Here is a 14988-nt window from a genome sequence, read left to right as displayed (position 1 = left end):
GTGTAGGATGTTACACAACCACATATGGTGAGCTGCTGTCTTATTTAACTTTCATACTGATTATCTCTCTTTTATCAAACAAAGAAGCACTCTCCCTATTCTCCCCTTTACAACCCTCTGTTGGCATGGCCCAGGAGTAGTCCCTGTCCTCCCATTGCCTTTGTCCTATGCTGTTCCCTCCCCCACAGAAGTTTCTTATGCTGTGGGTTCAGCTCCACTATTAAGTGAGGATGATCTACTAGAGGACAGTCAGCAGCTACTGTCCAGTCAAGCAGTGGAGGAGACATCCACCGCTTCCTCCGTTAGGCTGACAAGTAGTGATGAGGAGAGTGGTGTGGGAGGTGGTGTTGCGAGAGTTCAGGCTCCTGAAGCAGACACTGTTGTGGAACCTGAGGAGGACATCAGTGACGTGCAAACACAAATCGATGATGATGAAGCAGATTGCGCTTGGGAGCTGGGTTCAGAAGGGGCTTCATCACCATCATCATCAGGAAAAGAGGGTTGCAGATTGCCCGTGAGGATGCAGCTGAGCCAGCAAGGTGGTAGCATGGTTGGCAGTCAGCATGGTAGCAGAATTGGAAAGTCTGGAGCTAAAAATGCCTGGGTTAGACCACCTGCTTCTCAGCAGTCTACCTTCCCGGGAGGTAGTGGAACAGGAATTCCTGGAGTCAGAGGTAGTAGCAGTCAATCAGTGCGGACTGTTGTTGGGAAAATCAGCTACTCAAACAAAATGTGTCAGCAGAAGGTGAAGCGTGGCCAGGGGCCCAATGTTGGCACCACGGGCCTGCATCAACATATGCAGCTTCATCATAAAGTGACCTGGGAGAATCGTGGCTCAGATGTGGTAGGCCAGCCTGCTGCATCACCCAGTGGCCCTGTTTTAGCTAGCCAAGGCTCCACCACCTCAGCTGAAGGGAGTTGTGTGTCATACAAATCTTCTGTCGCTCCAGATTCCCCTACTCCTCCTACTTTGAGTAAGTTATTCCACCAGCAATCCATCGGAGAAGCCATGCCCAGGAGACAACAGTATGCGCCCACTCATGCAACGACAGAGAACTGACGAGCCAAGGTGGAGAGTCCCAAGCCGTCATTTCTTGCCGAAGAAGGAAGTACCAACCCTGCACAATTTTGTGGAACAGAAGGTGGGACAGTCCTTGAGCTTGTCGATGTATACCAAAGTGCACGGCATCACCGATGTGTGGAGACATAACTACGGTCAAGGACAATACATGTCCTTTGTCACGATTCGGCTTACAGGTAGTGGATCCTCTGTGTCAGCGAGGGATTGGCGTGGACCGTGCTGGTGGACCGGTTCTAAGTTGCTACTGGTGTTCACCAGAGCCCGCCGCAAAGCGGGATGGTCTTGCTGCGGCAGTAGCAACCAGGTCGTATCCACTAGCAACGGCTCAACCTCGCTGACTGCTGAGAAGGCGTGGGACAGAAGGACTAGGCAGAGGCAAGGTCAGACGTAGCAGAAGGTCGGGGCAGGCGGCAAGGTTCGTAGTCAAGATGGATAGCAGGAGTTCAGGTAACACAGGCTTTGGACAACACTAAACGCTTTCACTGGCACAAGGCAACAAGATCCGGCAAGGAAGTGCAGGGGAAGTGATGTGATATAGCCAGGGAGCAGGTGGAAGCCAATTAAGCTAATTGGGCCAGGCACCAATCATTGGTGCACTGGCGCTTTAAGTCTCAGAGAGCCGGCGCGCGCGCGCCCTAGAGAGCGGAGCCGCGCGCGCCAGCACATGACAGCAGGGGACCGGGACGGGTAAGTGACTTGGGATGCGATTCGCGAGCGGGTGCGTCCCGCTGTGCGAATCGCATCCCCGAGGGCCATGTCAGTGCAGCGCTCCCGGTCAGCGGGACCGACCGGGGCGCTGCAGGGAGAGAGACGCCGTGAGCGCTCCGGGGAGGAGCAGGGACCCGGAGCGCTCGGCGTAACATCCTTTACAGTCCACTGTGTCAATTTGGTTCCTGCACAGCCACAACAGCAACTTGAACAGGTCACGCCGCTTCCTCCTCCACGCTCTCAGGCCATTGGTCCCTGTCCTCAGCCTTCACTGCATGGACAAGTCTCAGTGCCCCTCCAGCATACCATGTGTGCAGGGTACGGTGGTATCACGCTATTCTTCACATGGTTTGCCTTGGTGAATGGAGTTACACAGGGGAGGAACTGCTAAAAGTCATTCATCAGGAAATTGAATCATGGCTTACTCCATGAAAACTGGAAATGGGAACCATGTTGACCGACAACGGGAAGAACATCTTGCCTGTACTGCGACAAGGAAGCCTGAGCCATGCGCCCTGCATAGCACACCTGTTCAATCTGGTTGTCAAGCGGTTCCTGAAGTGTTCCCCTCATCTGCAAGACATCTTAACAATGGGAAGGAAACTTTTCATGCATTTCAGTCATTCGTACACAGCAGAGCACACCCTCCTTGAGCTGTAGCGTCAGAACGGAATCCCTTAACATGGTATGATTTGCGACGTTTCCACACGTTGGAATCCTACCCTCCATATGTTGTACTGACTATAGGAACAGAGAAAAGCCATCACCAATTTCTTGATGATCCAAGCGGATAGGGGGACTCCCCTGTGTAACTTCAATGTCAACCAGTGGCAGCTCATATGTGCCACCTACCATTTGCTCAGGCCCTTTGAGGAAGCCACATTATAAGTCAGTCGCCAGGATTACAGGATGAACAACATCATTCCACTGCTTCATTACAGCTTCATTGGAAACAATGACTGGTCAGGGCACTAGAGACGTGGCACCTTCATCTCACGGCCACATGAGCCCTGTGGGGAATGAACTTGAGGAAGAGTAGGAGGGTGTGGGGCACAGTGCACAGTTTACTCGCCCTAAAAAGGGCGGCCCCACACAGGAACCTCTCCCTATTTTCCCCTAAAAACACTGCTATTTACCAGGGTTTTTAGGTAGAAATAGAGAGTTTCCTGAGTGGGGCCACCCTTTTAGGGTCAGTAACAATTGCCAAGAAGGGAATTAATAGGGCGAGAGTAGGGCCTCACAGGGGAATTATTTACCCCCACCTGCTACAATGGACAATACGTTGTTCCCTTCCAGCTTTTCGAGGAAAGTGTTACTCGACTTAAAAAGTGTGGCCCCACACAGGAACCTCTCCCTATTTCCACCTAAAAACCCTAGGAAATGGCAGTGTTTGTAGGTGGAAATAGGGAGAGGATCCTGTGTGGGACCACCCTTTTTTGGGCGAGTAACACTTGCCATGAAGGGAATTAATAATGTGAGAGTAGGGCCTTATAGGGGAAGTTTTTACTCCCACCGGTTACAATGAACCATATGTTTTTCTTTTATACCTTTTAAAGGTCTTTGCATCACATTAATACTTGGTGGTGTAGGTGGCACATGGTTGTTTTTGCACACCTTTCCTATTGGTTGATTTAATAAAAAAATTGGATACATATTTATCCTAAGAATATTATTAAAAGTTAAGTTTTACGTAATGCATATCCTCAATACTTACTTGTTCCCACTAACACTTATACAAAAGTTTTCTTCTGCCTACCTGCCTCAGCTATTATTCTGATCCTGCCACCCTCCTGATGCCACACATCTGATGCCAAGTTCTCCTTTTTTCACCCACCTTCATCACCAGGTACTAGTATTGCCAACCACCGCCCATCTATGTCACCGGGTCCCTTTCAGGACTCCTGATGCTGCTGATGCCACCTCCAGGCTGTCTCATACTGCCACCATATGTTCTCCTCATGCTGAGGCCAGCTCCAGGCTGTCTCATTCTGCCACCATATGTTCTCCTCATGTTTCTGCCACCTCCAGGCTGTGTCATTCTGCAACTTTATGGTCCGTCACCTCCAGGCTCTTTCAGTGTGCCGCTCTGCAACAGTGATTCTAATACCAATGCCTCTAATCTGCATGTCATACTGAATAACAGTATTATTTCACTAACCCAGCACACACCCTATGCTGAGTGGATGTGTGTCTGCCGGGCTCCCACTCAGCCGTAAATTATTACATACCCCCTGACTCGTGGGGACACCTACCTGCTGCAGTGTCTACCCTCGGGAGACCCCTGGTGACGGCAGTGGAGGAGTTAGCAAGGCAAAGTGTTCTACACATCTATTAAGGCTCTCTGTAGGCAAAAAATAGCAGTTTTTAATACAGATTCACCGCTATTAAATTCGGGCTGAACCAAATTTTTGGGGAAAATTGGCAAATTGGCCGAATAGAATTTTTAAAAAATTCACTCATCTCTAACTGGAAGGATTAAGATTTTTTTTAATAGAAATAATTTACAAAACTGTTTAACTTTCTAGTACCAGTTGATCTGAGCGACAGTGGGAAATATTGTGCCCCAACACCAGGAAAAAGACAGGTGCTGGGGCTTAATATGTCACTGCCGCTTATCCAATCACTGGCCAAGGCAGGACATGGCTGTGGTCAATAATTAGCTGAGCTGCTCACACAGAGCGTTTTTCAGTCTGGTACTTGAAAGTTAGGCTAAGTTTCCACTTGTTTTTTTCTGGCAGTTTTTGGAAAACTGACACTGCAGTTTTTGAGCCAAAGCCAGAAGTGTATTCAAAAGGAATAGGACATATAAAGGAAGGACTTACTTCTGACTTTGGCTCAAAAACTGCAGTGGCAGTTTTCCAAAAACTGCCAGAAAAAAAAACAAGTGGAAACTTAGCCTAAATGTTAGTATACATATATAAGGTTTTTTACTTATATATGTATACTATGTGTGAATTTGTGTCCTTTGGAGGAATACATCTATACATACTTATTTATGGCATTTTTTCTATAAAAGATTATTTTTATGTATGTATATGTTTCTATGGAGGTTATGAATCTACGAGATCTCTCCCATACAGGGTTAAATCTAGAGGCTGATTACCCCTGGATTGCACCTGGGGACAGTGAAACGATGGCAGATACTCCAGATGTAGATGAACAGCGTTCTTTTATTGCAGTATACAGAGGTAGACAATGTGTTTCGAGGGGGTCTGGGTTTCGAGGGGGTCTGCACCCCTCTTCCTCAGGTCTGGGAGCTTCCTGACCTGAGGAAGAGGGGTGCAGACCCCCTCGAAATGCGTTGTCTACCACTGTATACTGCAATAAAAGAACGCTGTTCATCTACATCTGGAGTATCTGCCATCATTTCTACTCCACCTTGCGAACCAGTCAGCGCCAAGAAAAGTGTCAATTTTCTACAAGGATCTCTACATATCAAGACCGACCCAGGACGCTGGGCACGGATAGACACAGGCTGCTGCTGCTTCTCCTCCCTCTGCTTTAAGGCCGACTATGGTGTTGTGCTCGGAGCACAACACATCCAGGTAAGCAGTTATATTTTACACACCTATATACACTGCCGCCACGAGGTAAAGGCACAGGGTGCGCTTTTGCTTGTCCCAATTTTTTCTCCAAATATAGTTGCATTTTATGCGAGCTGCGCTGGACATCCATCCTTTCCTTTCTACTTATCCTATGGTGTAGTCCACACCTCTCCGGGCACGCAGAGACACGGAGGTGAGCTGGACTTTCTTGTATGCTGGTAAATGTATATATGTATATAGTGCAGTCCAGTTCTAGAATTAGGACCACAATTCTTCTTCTTTGGTATCTGCTTATTATAGTGCTTATTATCTGTGTCAGTTCCACTCCTGGTTTTAGCTAAAAAAAAAAAATATACTAATAAAAAAATACTGACCAAATTACTATGTGTTCACAAAGGCTTAAATGGGTGCTAAAGAGTGAAAATGTTATTGGGGTTGTTTTGTCTGATAATATATGGGCATGTGGTGTCCCGGCACCGTATTTCAAACTGTACCTTAGTTATTAGTCCCCAAAGTTAGAGTCCCTAGGATTGTCGGGGTTCGCTTCCCTAATTAACCCCTAGTCCCCCCTTAGTAACTTCATATTTATAAATATTATCTATGTAAATATATGTATATGGTGTTACTCACTTGTTTTGGCATCGCTGGACCTGCGGGTCATGTGACATGGTTCACAGAACTCTATGGTTTGCTAAAGGACCTTTGGTGGTTCTAGTCAGGTGATCACCCACAATCCATTGTAACGGTGAGTGACAGCTGTATGGACCAATCCAAAACGGCTCAGCCCCTGCCCATATAAGGGAGCTGCAGCCATTAATCTCTCTCTTGTTCCTGTGCTGCCAAGCAAGCAGCATCAGCTATTCTATCTTGGGTTGCTGACTCTGGAAGAGGTAGGACCTCCGCAGCTTTCAAGACAATTACTAGGCCAAAGCCTTGCGGCCTAGGCCTGTGCTAGAGACCGATAGTTCTTACAATTCCCCGCTATCTCCGCAAGACCTCTGGACCTAATCCGACCCCTAAATCCAGCGGATCTATGCAAATACAATCCTCCTAATCTTAAGAGAACTTTCCGGTCCTAAGCAACTGTCAGTCACTGCTGTGCTGTCTATATAGACTCTGTTATCTGGACTGTTACCGTTACTGCATGTACAGAAAATCTTCAGTAAAGTTCCTGCAAGTTTTAAGTTCAGCACTGCTGTGGACAATCCATTTATTTTACACTCACCTATCGCTCTTGGGAAAGGTGGCTATAGGCCAAGCATCACTACAGAGTTTTAACCCTCATCCTGGCATCACGAGTGACAAAGGTTAAATTAACCCCTCATATACTACAGCAACACCCCAACTACCCTACACCCAATCAGGCTACCACAGGCACTATGGCGCAATTATTTAGAAACTTGTATGGCGGACATATGTAAATATAATATTGCATTTGTAGCTATATTTTATTGGGGATATCCCTTAATGAGTACCTGTAAAGTTAAATTGTCCATTCTTCAGATCAGGTGTGGAGAGATGTAGATGAGGCTGGGCTGTCAGGTTGCAGAGAAACCCGTTTGATGTCCAGCGAGTTCCCTGCATGAGCACTTTAAATTAGTAATAGGATATAAGTCATATAGTTGCCTTGGCAACTATACCACCCAGCATGGAATATGTTCTCAATGCCAATCTGAAGAGTTTAAAGGAGTACTCCACTGGCCAGCATTCAGAAAGTTTATTTCTGAATGCTGTGTGCGCGCTGCTTGGTTCGGTCACGCCCCCTCAGACATCACGTCGCCTCCCATAGATTTGCATTGAGGGGGCATGGTCTAACATCACATGGGGCGGGGCCAACCCAAGCAGCGTGCACACAGCATTCAGTTCCGAAAGCTGGCCAGTGTAATACCCCTTTAATTTTACAAGTACCCTTTAGCCATTTCACATGTAAGTCATACAATTGATTCTTTTTTCCTTCTGAAGTACACACATGGACCAAGTTGCATTTATCCATGTTCTTCCATAACCTGCCTGTTTGGAAACCATCCAGGAGAAATATGTTATTCCTTAAGTCTGTCATACAAGTAAAGACAACCTTTTATTTCCAGGTTTCCGAGGGCTGAGACATAGCGGGAGCTGTTAATCTCCTTCTTATGATAAACCTTTATTGTGCTTATTGCAGAACTGCTGGTTTCTAAGATACTGGAATTTCAGTGCATAGTCACTAAAGCTATCTCCCCAAACAAAGGTTCTACCTGTTTTTTGTTACAAAACTAAAAAAATATTTATTTTACATTTCAATACCAATGTATAAACAAAGAATTTACCTTTTTCTGGCTTTACCCTTGAATGACCTGGGAAATGGTAATTTTTGCATGTTCACGTGGCAGAATGTCTGCCAGGAAATTTTAGGCAGACATTCCACATACAGCGGGCATCTGCAGAATATGCCAGCACAAGGACTGCTTGGAAATGTGCCTTCTCCATGGATGGCAATAGATTTCTGAGCAGAATCCACCATGGCTGGCAGGAGAACAGTATTGTGATTTTTGCAACAGATAATTATTTTGCGGAAATTCCACTGTGCTCACAGTGCATCAAAATCCCTGTAATAGCAATGGAATTTCCAAGCAAAGAAAAGCAGATTCCCCAAGGCCCAAGTTGGTACATTTTTTATCCAAATCCAGTTTGGTTGAAGGGGTTATGTGATGACCTAAAAAAGTATTCCGCATGCCCCTCTGGCTTGTTTCTGGCACCATTCACTGCTACCGTCCTCCTCTGCCAACTGCTCCCTTTTCTCATTGTTCCTTCCTCCTGTACATCCTGTTAAAAATACATTTCCCAGCAGTCCCCACCACCAAAACCGTAAGAAAGGGGGCGAGGCTCAGTGGTATGACGCCAGAAAGGGATGTGACATACAAGGTAAGGAGGCTAAAAGCAAGTACAAAGTGTCACATGATCTCTGTCTCAGTTTGGGAGGGGAGAGAAGAGACAGAGTGAACCGAAGATGACAGGTTTTTCTTCACTTATGCCTGTCACAGCATTTTCCAATGGGAAAAAGGGTCCAGTACAGATAATAAGTGTATATTACAATACAGTTGGTCTGACCATGAGGGGACAAACATATGAATATTTTTTGCTATCTGGAGTACCCCTTAAAGTAATCAAACAAAGCATTATAGTAATAATACACTACATCATATTCGCTTGTTGCTGATCTCATTTTTGTTATTTGTTATCTGATATAAGGTAAATGTTTTTCAGTATATTGGTTTCACTTGTTTCTTGATGTCATAGTTAAAAAAAAAAAAAAATCCCCAAAGGTTTTGCATTAATTATGTGATATGGTTGGAGTTATAGGCCTGAATTTTTACAAGGGGTAATAGGAGAAAAAGACCCACAAAACTTTGTAACCCAATTTCTCTCGAGTAAGGAAATATCTCATATGTGTATGTCAAGTGTTGGACGGGCGCAGTAGAGGGCTCAGAGAGGAAGGAGCAATATTGGGATTTTGGAGAGTGAATTTAGCTGAAATGGTTTTTGGGGCATGTCGCATTTAGTAAGCCCCTATTGTGCCAGAATAGCAGAAAAAAACCCAATGGTGTTGTACCATTTTGGAAACTACACCCCTCATGGCACGTAACAAGGGGTCCAGTGAGCCTTAACAGCCCACAGGTGTTTGATGACTTTTCATTAAAGTCGGATGTTTCTTTAACCAAATTTACAATTTTTACAAAGGGTAATGGGAGAAAATGCTCCCCAAAATTTGTAACCCCATCTCTTCTGTGTATGGAAATACCCCATGTTAGGACGTAAAATGCTCTGCGGGTGAACTACAATGCTCAGAAGAGAAGGAGTCACATTTGGCTTTTGGAAAACAAATTTTGCTGAAATGGTTTTTGGGGGGGCATGTCACATTTAGGAAGCCTCTATGGTGCCAGAACAGCAAGAAAAAAAAAAAAACACATGGCAGACTGTTTTGGAAACTACACCCCTCAAGGAACGTAACAAGGGGTACAGAGAGCCTTAAAGGGGTACTCTGCCCCTGGCATCTTATCCGCTATCCAAAGGATAGGGGATAAGATGTTAGATCACCGCGGTCCCACTGCTGGGGACCCGGGGGATCGCCGCTACGGTACCCCCGCCATCATTACTGCACAGAGCGAGTTTGCTCTGTGCGTAATGACGGGCAATACAGGGGCTGGAGCAGTGTGACGTCATGGCTCCGCCCCTCATGACATCACGGCCCGTCCCCTTAATGCAAGTCTATGGCAGGGGGCGTGACGACCGCCATGCCACCTCCCATAGACTTGTATTGACGGGGGCAGGCCGTGACGTCACGAGGGGCGAATCTGTGACGTAACGATGCTTCGGCCCCTGTGTTGCCCGTCATTACGTGCAGAGCGAACTCTCTCTGCGCAGTAATGATAGCGGGGTGCTGCAGCAGCGATACCCGGGGTCCCCAGCAGCGGGACCCCGGCGATCTGACATCTTATCCCCTATCCTTTGGATAGGGGATAAGATGTATAGGGGCGGAGTACCCCTTTAACATCTCACTGTTTGATGACTTTTTGTTAAAGTTGGATGTAAAAAATTTAGGGTAACACCAGAATTTTAGTGGAAATGTTTTTTTTTTTCATTTTACCATCCAGATTTAATGAAAACTCGTCAAACACCAGTGGGGTGTTAAGGTTCACTATGCCTACTGTTACGTTCCCTGAGGGGTTTAGTTTCCAAAATGGGGTCACATGTTAGTATTTATTTATTTGCATTTATGTCAGAACCGCTGTAAAATCATCCATCCCTGTGCAAATCACCAATTTAGGTCTCAAATGTACACAGTGCGCTCTCACTCCTGAGCCTTGTTGTGTGTCCGCAGAGCATTTTACACCTACAAATTTCCGTATAAATTGCGTTGCAAATTTTGAAGTCTTTTTTTCCTTTAACCGCTTGTGAAAAAATAAAGCATGGGGCAACATCAGCATATTAGTGTAAAATGTTTTATTTTTTTTCACTAACAGGCTGGTGTAGCCCCCAACTTTTCCATTTCATAAGGGGTAAAAGTAGAAAAAGCCCCCCAAAATTTGTAGTACAATTTCTCCCGAGTATGGAAATACCCCATATGTGGCCCTAAACTGTCTCCTTGAAATACGACAGGACCCTGAAGTGAGAGATCACCATGCGCATTTGAGGACTAACTTAGGGATTGCATAGGGGTGGACATAGGGGTATTCTACGCTAGTGATTCCCAAACAGGGTGCCTCCAGCTGTTGCAAAACTCCCAACATGCCTGGACAGTCAGTGGCTGTCTGGAAATGCTGGGAGTTGTTGTTTTGCAACTGCTGGAGGCTCCGTTTCGGAAACACTGCCGTACGATACGTTTTTCATTTTTATGGGGGACACTTTACTATGTTTTAGTGTAGTGTAGTGTTTTTAGGGTTCATTCACACGGACAGGGGTTTACGGTGATTTTCACGCTAGGAGTTTGCGCTGAGGCGAAAAATTTGCAGCAGCTCAAAATTGAAGCAGGAAACTCACTGTAAATCCGCCCATGTGAATGTACCCTGTACTGGGAGTTGTACTTTTGCAACAGCTGGAGGCACACTGGTTGGAAAACCTTCAGTTAGGTTCTGTTACCGAATTCAGTATTTTCCAACCAGTGTGCCTCCAGCTGTTGCCAAACTACAACTTCCAGCATGTGCTGATCACCAAAGGGCATGCTGAAAGATGTAGTTATGCAACAGCTGGAGGTACGCAACTACAACTCCCTGCATGCCGGGACAGTTGTTTGCTGTTTGGGCATGCTGGGATTTGCAGTTTTGCAACATCTGGAGGGCTACAGTTTATAGACCACTGCCCAGTGATCTCCAAACTGTGGCCCTCCAGATGTTGCAAAATTACAAATCCCAGCATGCCCAGACAGCAAATTGCGGTGTTGGCATGCTAGGAGTTTTAATTTTCCAAGATCTAGAGGGCCACAGTTTAGAGACCACTTGTCACGATGCCGGCTGGCAGGTAGTGGACCCTCTGTGCCAGAGAGGGATTGGCGTGGACCGTGCTAGTGGACCGGTTCTAAGCCACTACTGGTTTTCACCAGAGCCCGCCGCAAAGCGGGATGGTCTTGCTGCGGCGGTAGTGACCAGGTCGTATCCACTAGCAACGGCTCACCTCTCTGGCTGCTGAAGATAGGCGCGGTACAAGGGAGTAGGCAGAAGCAAGGTCGGACGTAGCAGAAGGTCGGGGCAGGCAGCAAGGATCGTAGTCAGGGGCAACGGCAGAAGGTCTGGAAACACAGGCAAGGAACACACAAGGAACGCTTTCACTGGCACTAAGGCAACAAGATCCGGCAAGGGAGTGCAAGGGAAGTGAGGTAATATAGGGAAGTGCACAGGTGAAAACCCTAATTGGAACCACTGCGCCAATCAGCGGCGCAGTGGCCCTTTAAATCGCAGAGACCCGGCGCGCGCGCGCCCTAGGGAGCGGGGCCGCGCGCGCCGGGACAGAACAGACGGGGAGCGAGTCAGGTAGGGGAGCCGGGGTGCGCATCGCGAGCGGGCGCTACCCGCATCGCGAATCGCATCCCGGCTGGCAGCAGGATCGCAGCGCCCCGGGTCAGAGGACGTGACCGGAGCGCTGCAGCGGAGGGAGTGAAGCGAGCGCTCCGGGGAGGAGCGGGGACCCGGAGCGCTCGGCGTAACAGTACCCCCCCCCTTGGGTCTCCCCCTCTTCTTGGAGCCTGAGAACCTGAGGAGCAGACTTTTGTCAAGGATGTTGTCCTCAGGTTCCCAGGATCTCTCTTCAGGACCACAACCCTCCCAGTCTACTAAAAAAAAATTTTTCCCTCTGACCTTTTTGGCAGCCAAAATTTCCTTGACCGAGAAGACGTCCGAGGAGCCGGAAACAGGAGTGGGAGGAACAGATTTGGGAGAAAAACGGTTGAGGATGAGTGGTTTGAGAAGAGAGACGTGAAAGGCATTAGGGATACGAAGAGAAGGAGGAAGAAGAAGTTTATAAGAGACAGGATTAATTTGACACAAAATTTTGAAAGGACCAAGATAGCGTGGTCCCAACTTGTAGCTAGGGACACGGAAGCGGACATATTTAGCGGAGAGCCATACCTTGTCTCCAGGGGAAAAAACGGGGGGAGCTCTTCTTTTCTTATCCGCGAACCTCTTCATGCGTGAAGAAGCCTGTAAGAGAGAATTTTGGGTCTCTCTCCATATAATGGAAAGGTCACGAGAAATTTCATCCACAGCGGGCAGACCAGAGGGCAAGGGGGTAGGGAGGGGGGGAAGAGGGTGACGGCCGTACACCACGAAAAATGGGGATTTGGAGGAAGATTCAGAGACCCTGAAGTTATACGAAAATTCGGCCCATGGAAGGAGATCTGCCCAGTCATCCTGGCGGGAGGAAACAAAATGTCGCAAATAATCACCCAGGATCTGGTTAATTCTTTCTACTTGTCCATTGGACTGGGGATGATATGCAGAGGAAAAATTTAATTTAATCTTGAGTTGTTTACAGAGAGCCCTCCAGAATTTAGACACGAATTGGACCCCTCTATCCGAGACAATCTGCGTAGGCAACCCGTGAAGACGAAAAATGTGTACAAAAAATTGTTTAGCCAACTGAGGCGCAGAAGGAAGACCAGGAAGAGGGATGAAATGTGCCATTTTGGAGAATCGATCAACGACCACCCAAATAACGGTGTTGCCACGGGAAGGGGGTAAATCAGTAATAAAATCCATACCAATCAGAGACCAAGGCTGTTCGGGGACAGGCAGAGGATGAAGAAAACCAGCGGGCTTCTGGCGAGGAGTCTTATCCCGGGCACAGATAGTGCAGGCTCGCACAAAGTCCCCAACATCCGTCTCCAGAGTCGGCCACCAATAGAAGCGGGAGATGAGTTGCACAGATTTCTTGATGCCCGCATGACCTGCGAGATGGGAGGAGTGACCCCATTTGAGGATTCCGAGGCGTTGGCGTGGAGAAACAAAGGTCTTTCCTGGAGGAGTCTGCCTGATGGAGGCAGGAGAAGTGGAGATCAGGCAGTCAGGTGGAATGATGTGTTGCGGAGGGAGATCAACTTCCGAGGCATCTGAGGAACGAGAGAGAGCATCGGCCCTAATGTTCTTATCGGCAGGACGAAAGTGAATCTCAAAATTAAATCGGGCAAAGAACAGAGACCACCGGGCCTGGCGAGGATTCAGCCGTTGGGCCGACTGGAGGTAGGAGAGGTTCTTGTGGTCGGTGTAGATAATAACAGGAAATCTTGATCCCTCCAGCAGATGCCTCCATTCCTCAAGTGCTAATTTAATGGCTAGAAGCTCTCGATCCCCGATGGAGTAGTTCCTCTCCGCTGGAGAGAAGGTCCTAGAGAAAAAACCACAAGTGACAGCATGCCCGGAAGGATTTTTTTGTAGAAGAACAGCTCCAGCTCCTACTGAGGAGGCATCAACCTCCAATAGGAAGGGTTTGGAAGGGTCAGGTCTGGAGAGCACGGGAGCCGAAGAAAAGGCAGACTTGAGTCGTTTAAAGGAGTCTTCTGCTTGAGGAGGCCAGGACTTGGGATCAGCATTTTTCTTGGTTAAAGCCACGATAGGAGCCACAATGGTAGAAAAATGTGGAATAAATTGCCTGTAATAATTGGCGAACCCCAAAAAGCGTTGGATAGCACGGAGTCCGGAGGGGCGTGGCCAATTTAAGACGGCAGAGAGTTTGTCTGGATCCATCTGTAGTCCCTGGCCAGAGACCAAATATCCTAGAAAAGGAAGAGATTGGCATTCAAACAGACATTTCTCAATTTTGGCATAGAGTTGGTTGTCACGAAGTCTCTGAAGAACCATACGGACATGCTGGCGGTGTTCTTCTAGATTGGCAGAAAAAATTAGGATATCGTCCAGATATACCACAACACAGGAGTATAACAGATCACGAAAAATTTCATTGACAAAGTCTTGGAAGACGGCAGGGGCATTGCACAGTCCAAAGGGCATGACCAGATACTCAAAGTGTCCATCTCTGGTGTTAAATGCCGTTTTCCACTCGTCCCCCTCTCTGATGCGGATGAGGTTATAGGCGCCTCTTAAGTCCAATTTAGTGAAGATGTGGGCACCTTGGAGGCGATCAAAGAGTTCAGAGATGAGGGGTAAGGGGTAGCGGTTCTTAACCGTGATTTTATTAAGACCGCGGTAGTCAATGCAAGGACGTAGGGAGCCATCTTTTTTGGACACAAAGAAAAATCCGGCTCCGGCAGGAGAGGAGGATTTACGGATAAAGCCCTTTTTTAGATTCTCCTGGACGTATTCGGACATGGCAAGAGTCTCTGGGGCAGAGAGAGGATAAATTCTGCCCCGGGGTGGAGTAGTACCCGGGAGGAGGTCGATAGGGCAATCATAAGGCCTGTGAGGAGGTAGAGTCTCAGCTTGTTTTTTGCAGAAAACATCCGCGAAGTCCATATAGGCCTTAGGGAGACCGGTTACTGGAGGAACCACAGAGTTACGGCAAGGGTTACTGGGAACCGGTTTTAGACAGTTCTTGGAACAAGAGGACCCCCAACTCTTGATCTCCCCAGTGGACCAATCCAGGGTTGGGGAATGAAGTTGAAGCCAGGGAAGTCCAAGGAGAATCTCCGAGGTGCAATTGGGGAGGACCAAAAGTTCAATCCTCTCATGA

Source organism: Hyla sarda, chromosome 4 (assembly GCF_029499605.1).
Source record: "Hyla sarda isolate aHylSar1 chromosome 4, aHylSar1.hap1, whole genome shotgun sequence".
NCBI classification, from domain to species: domain Eukaryota; kingdom Metazoa; phylum Chordata; class Amphibia; order Anura; family Hylidae; genus Hyla; species Hyla sarda.
The sequence above is the reverse complement of the archived record's forward strand: the minus strand, read 5'-3'. Positions refer to the sequence as shown.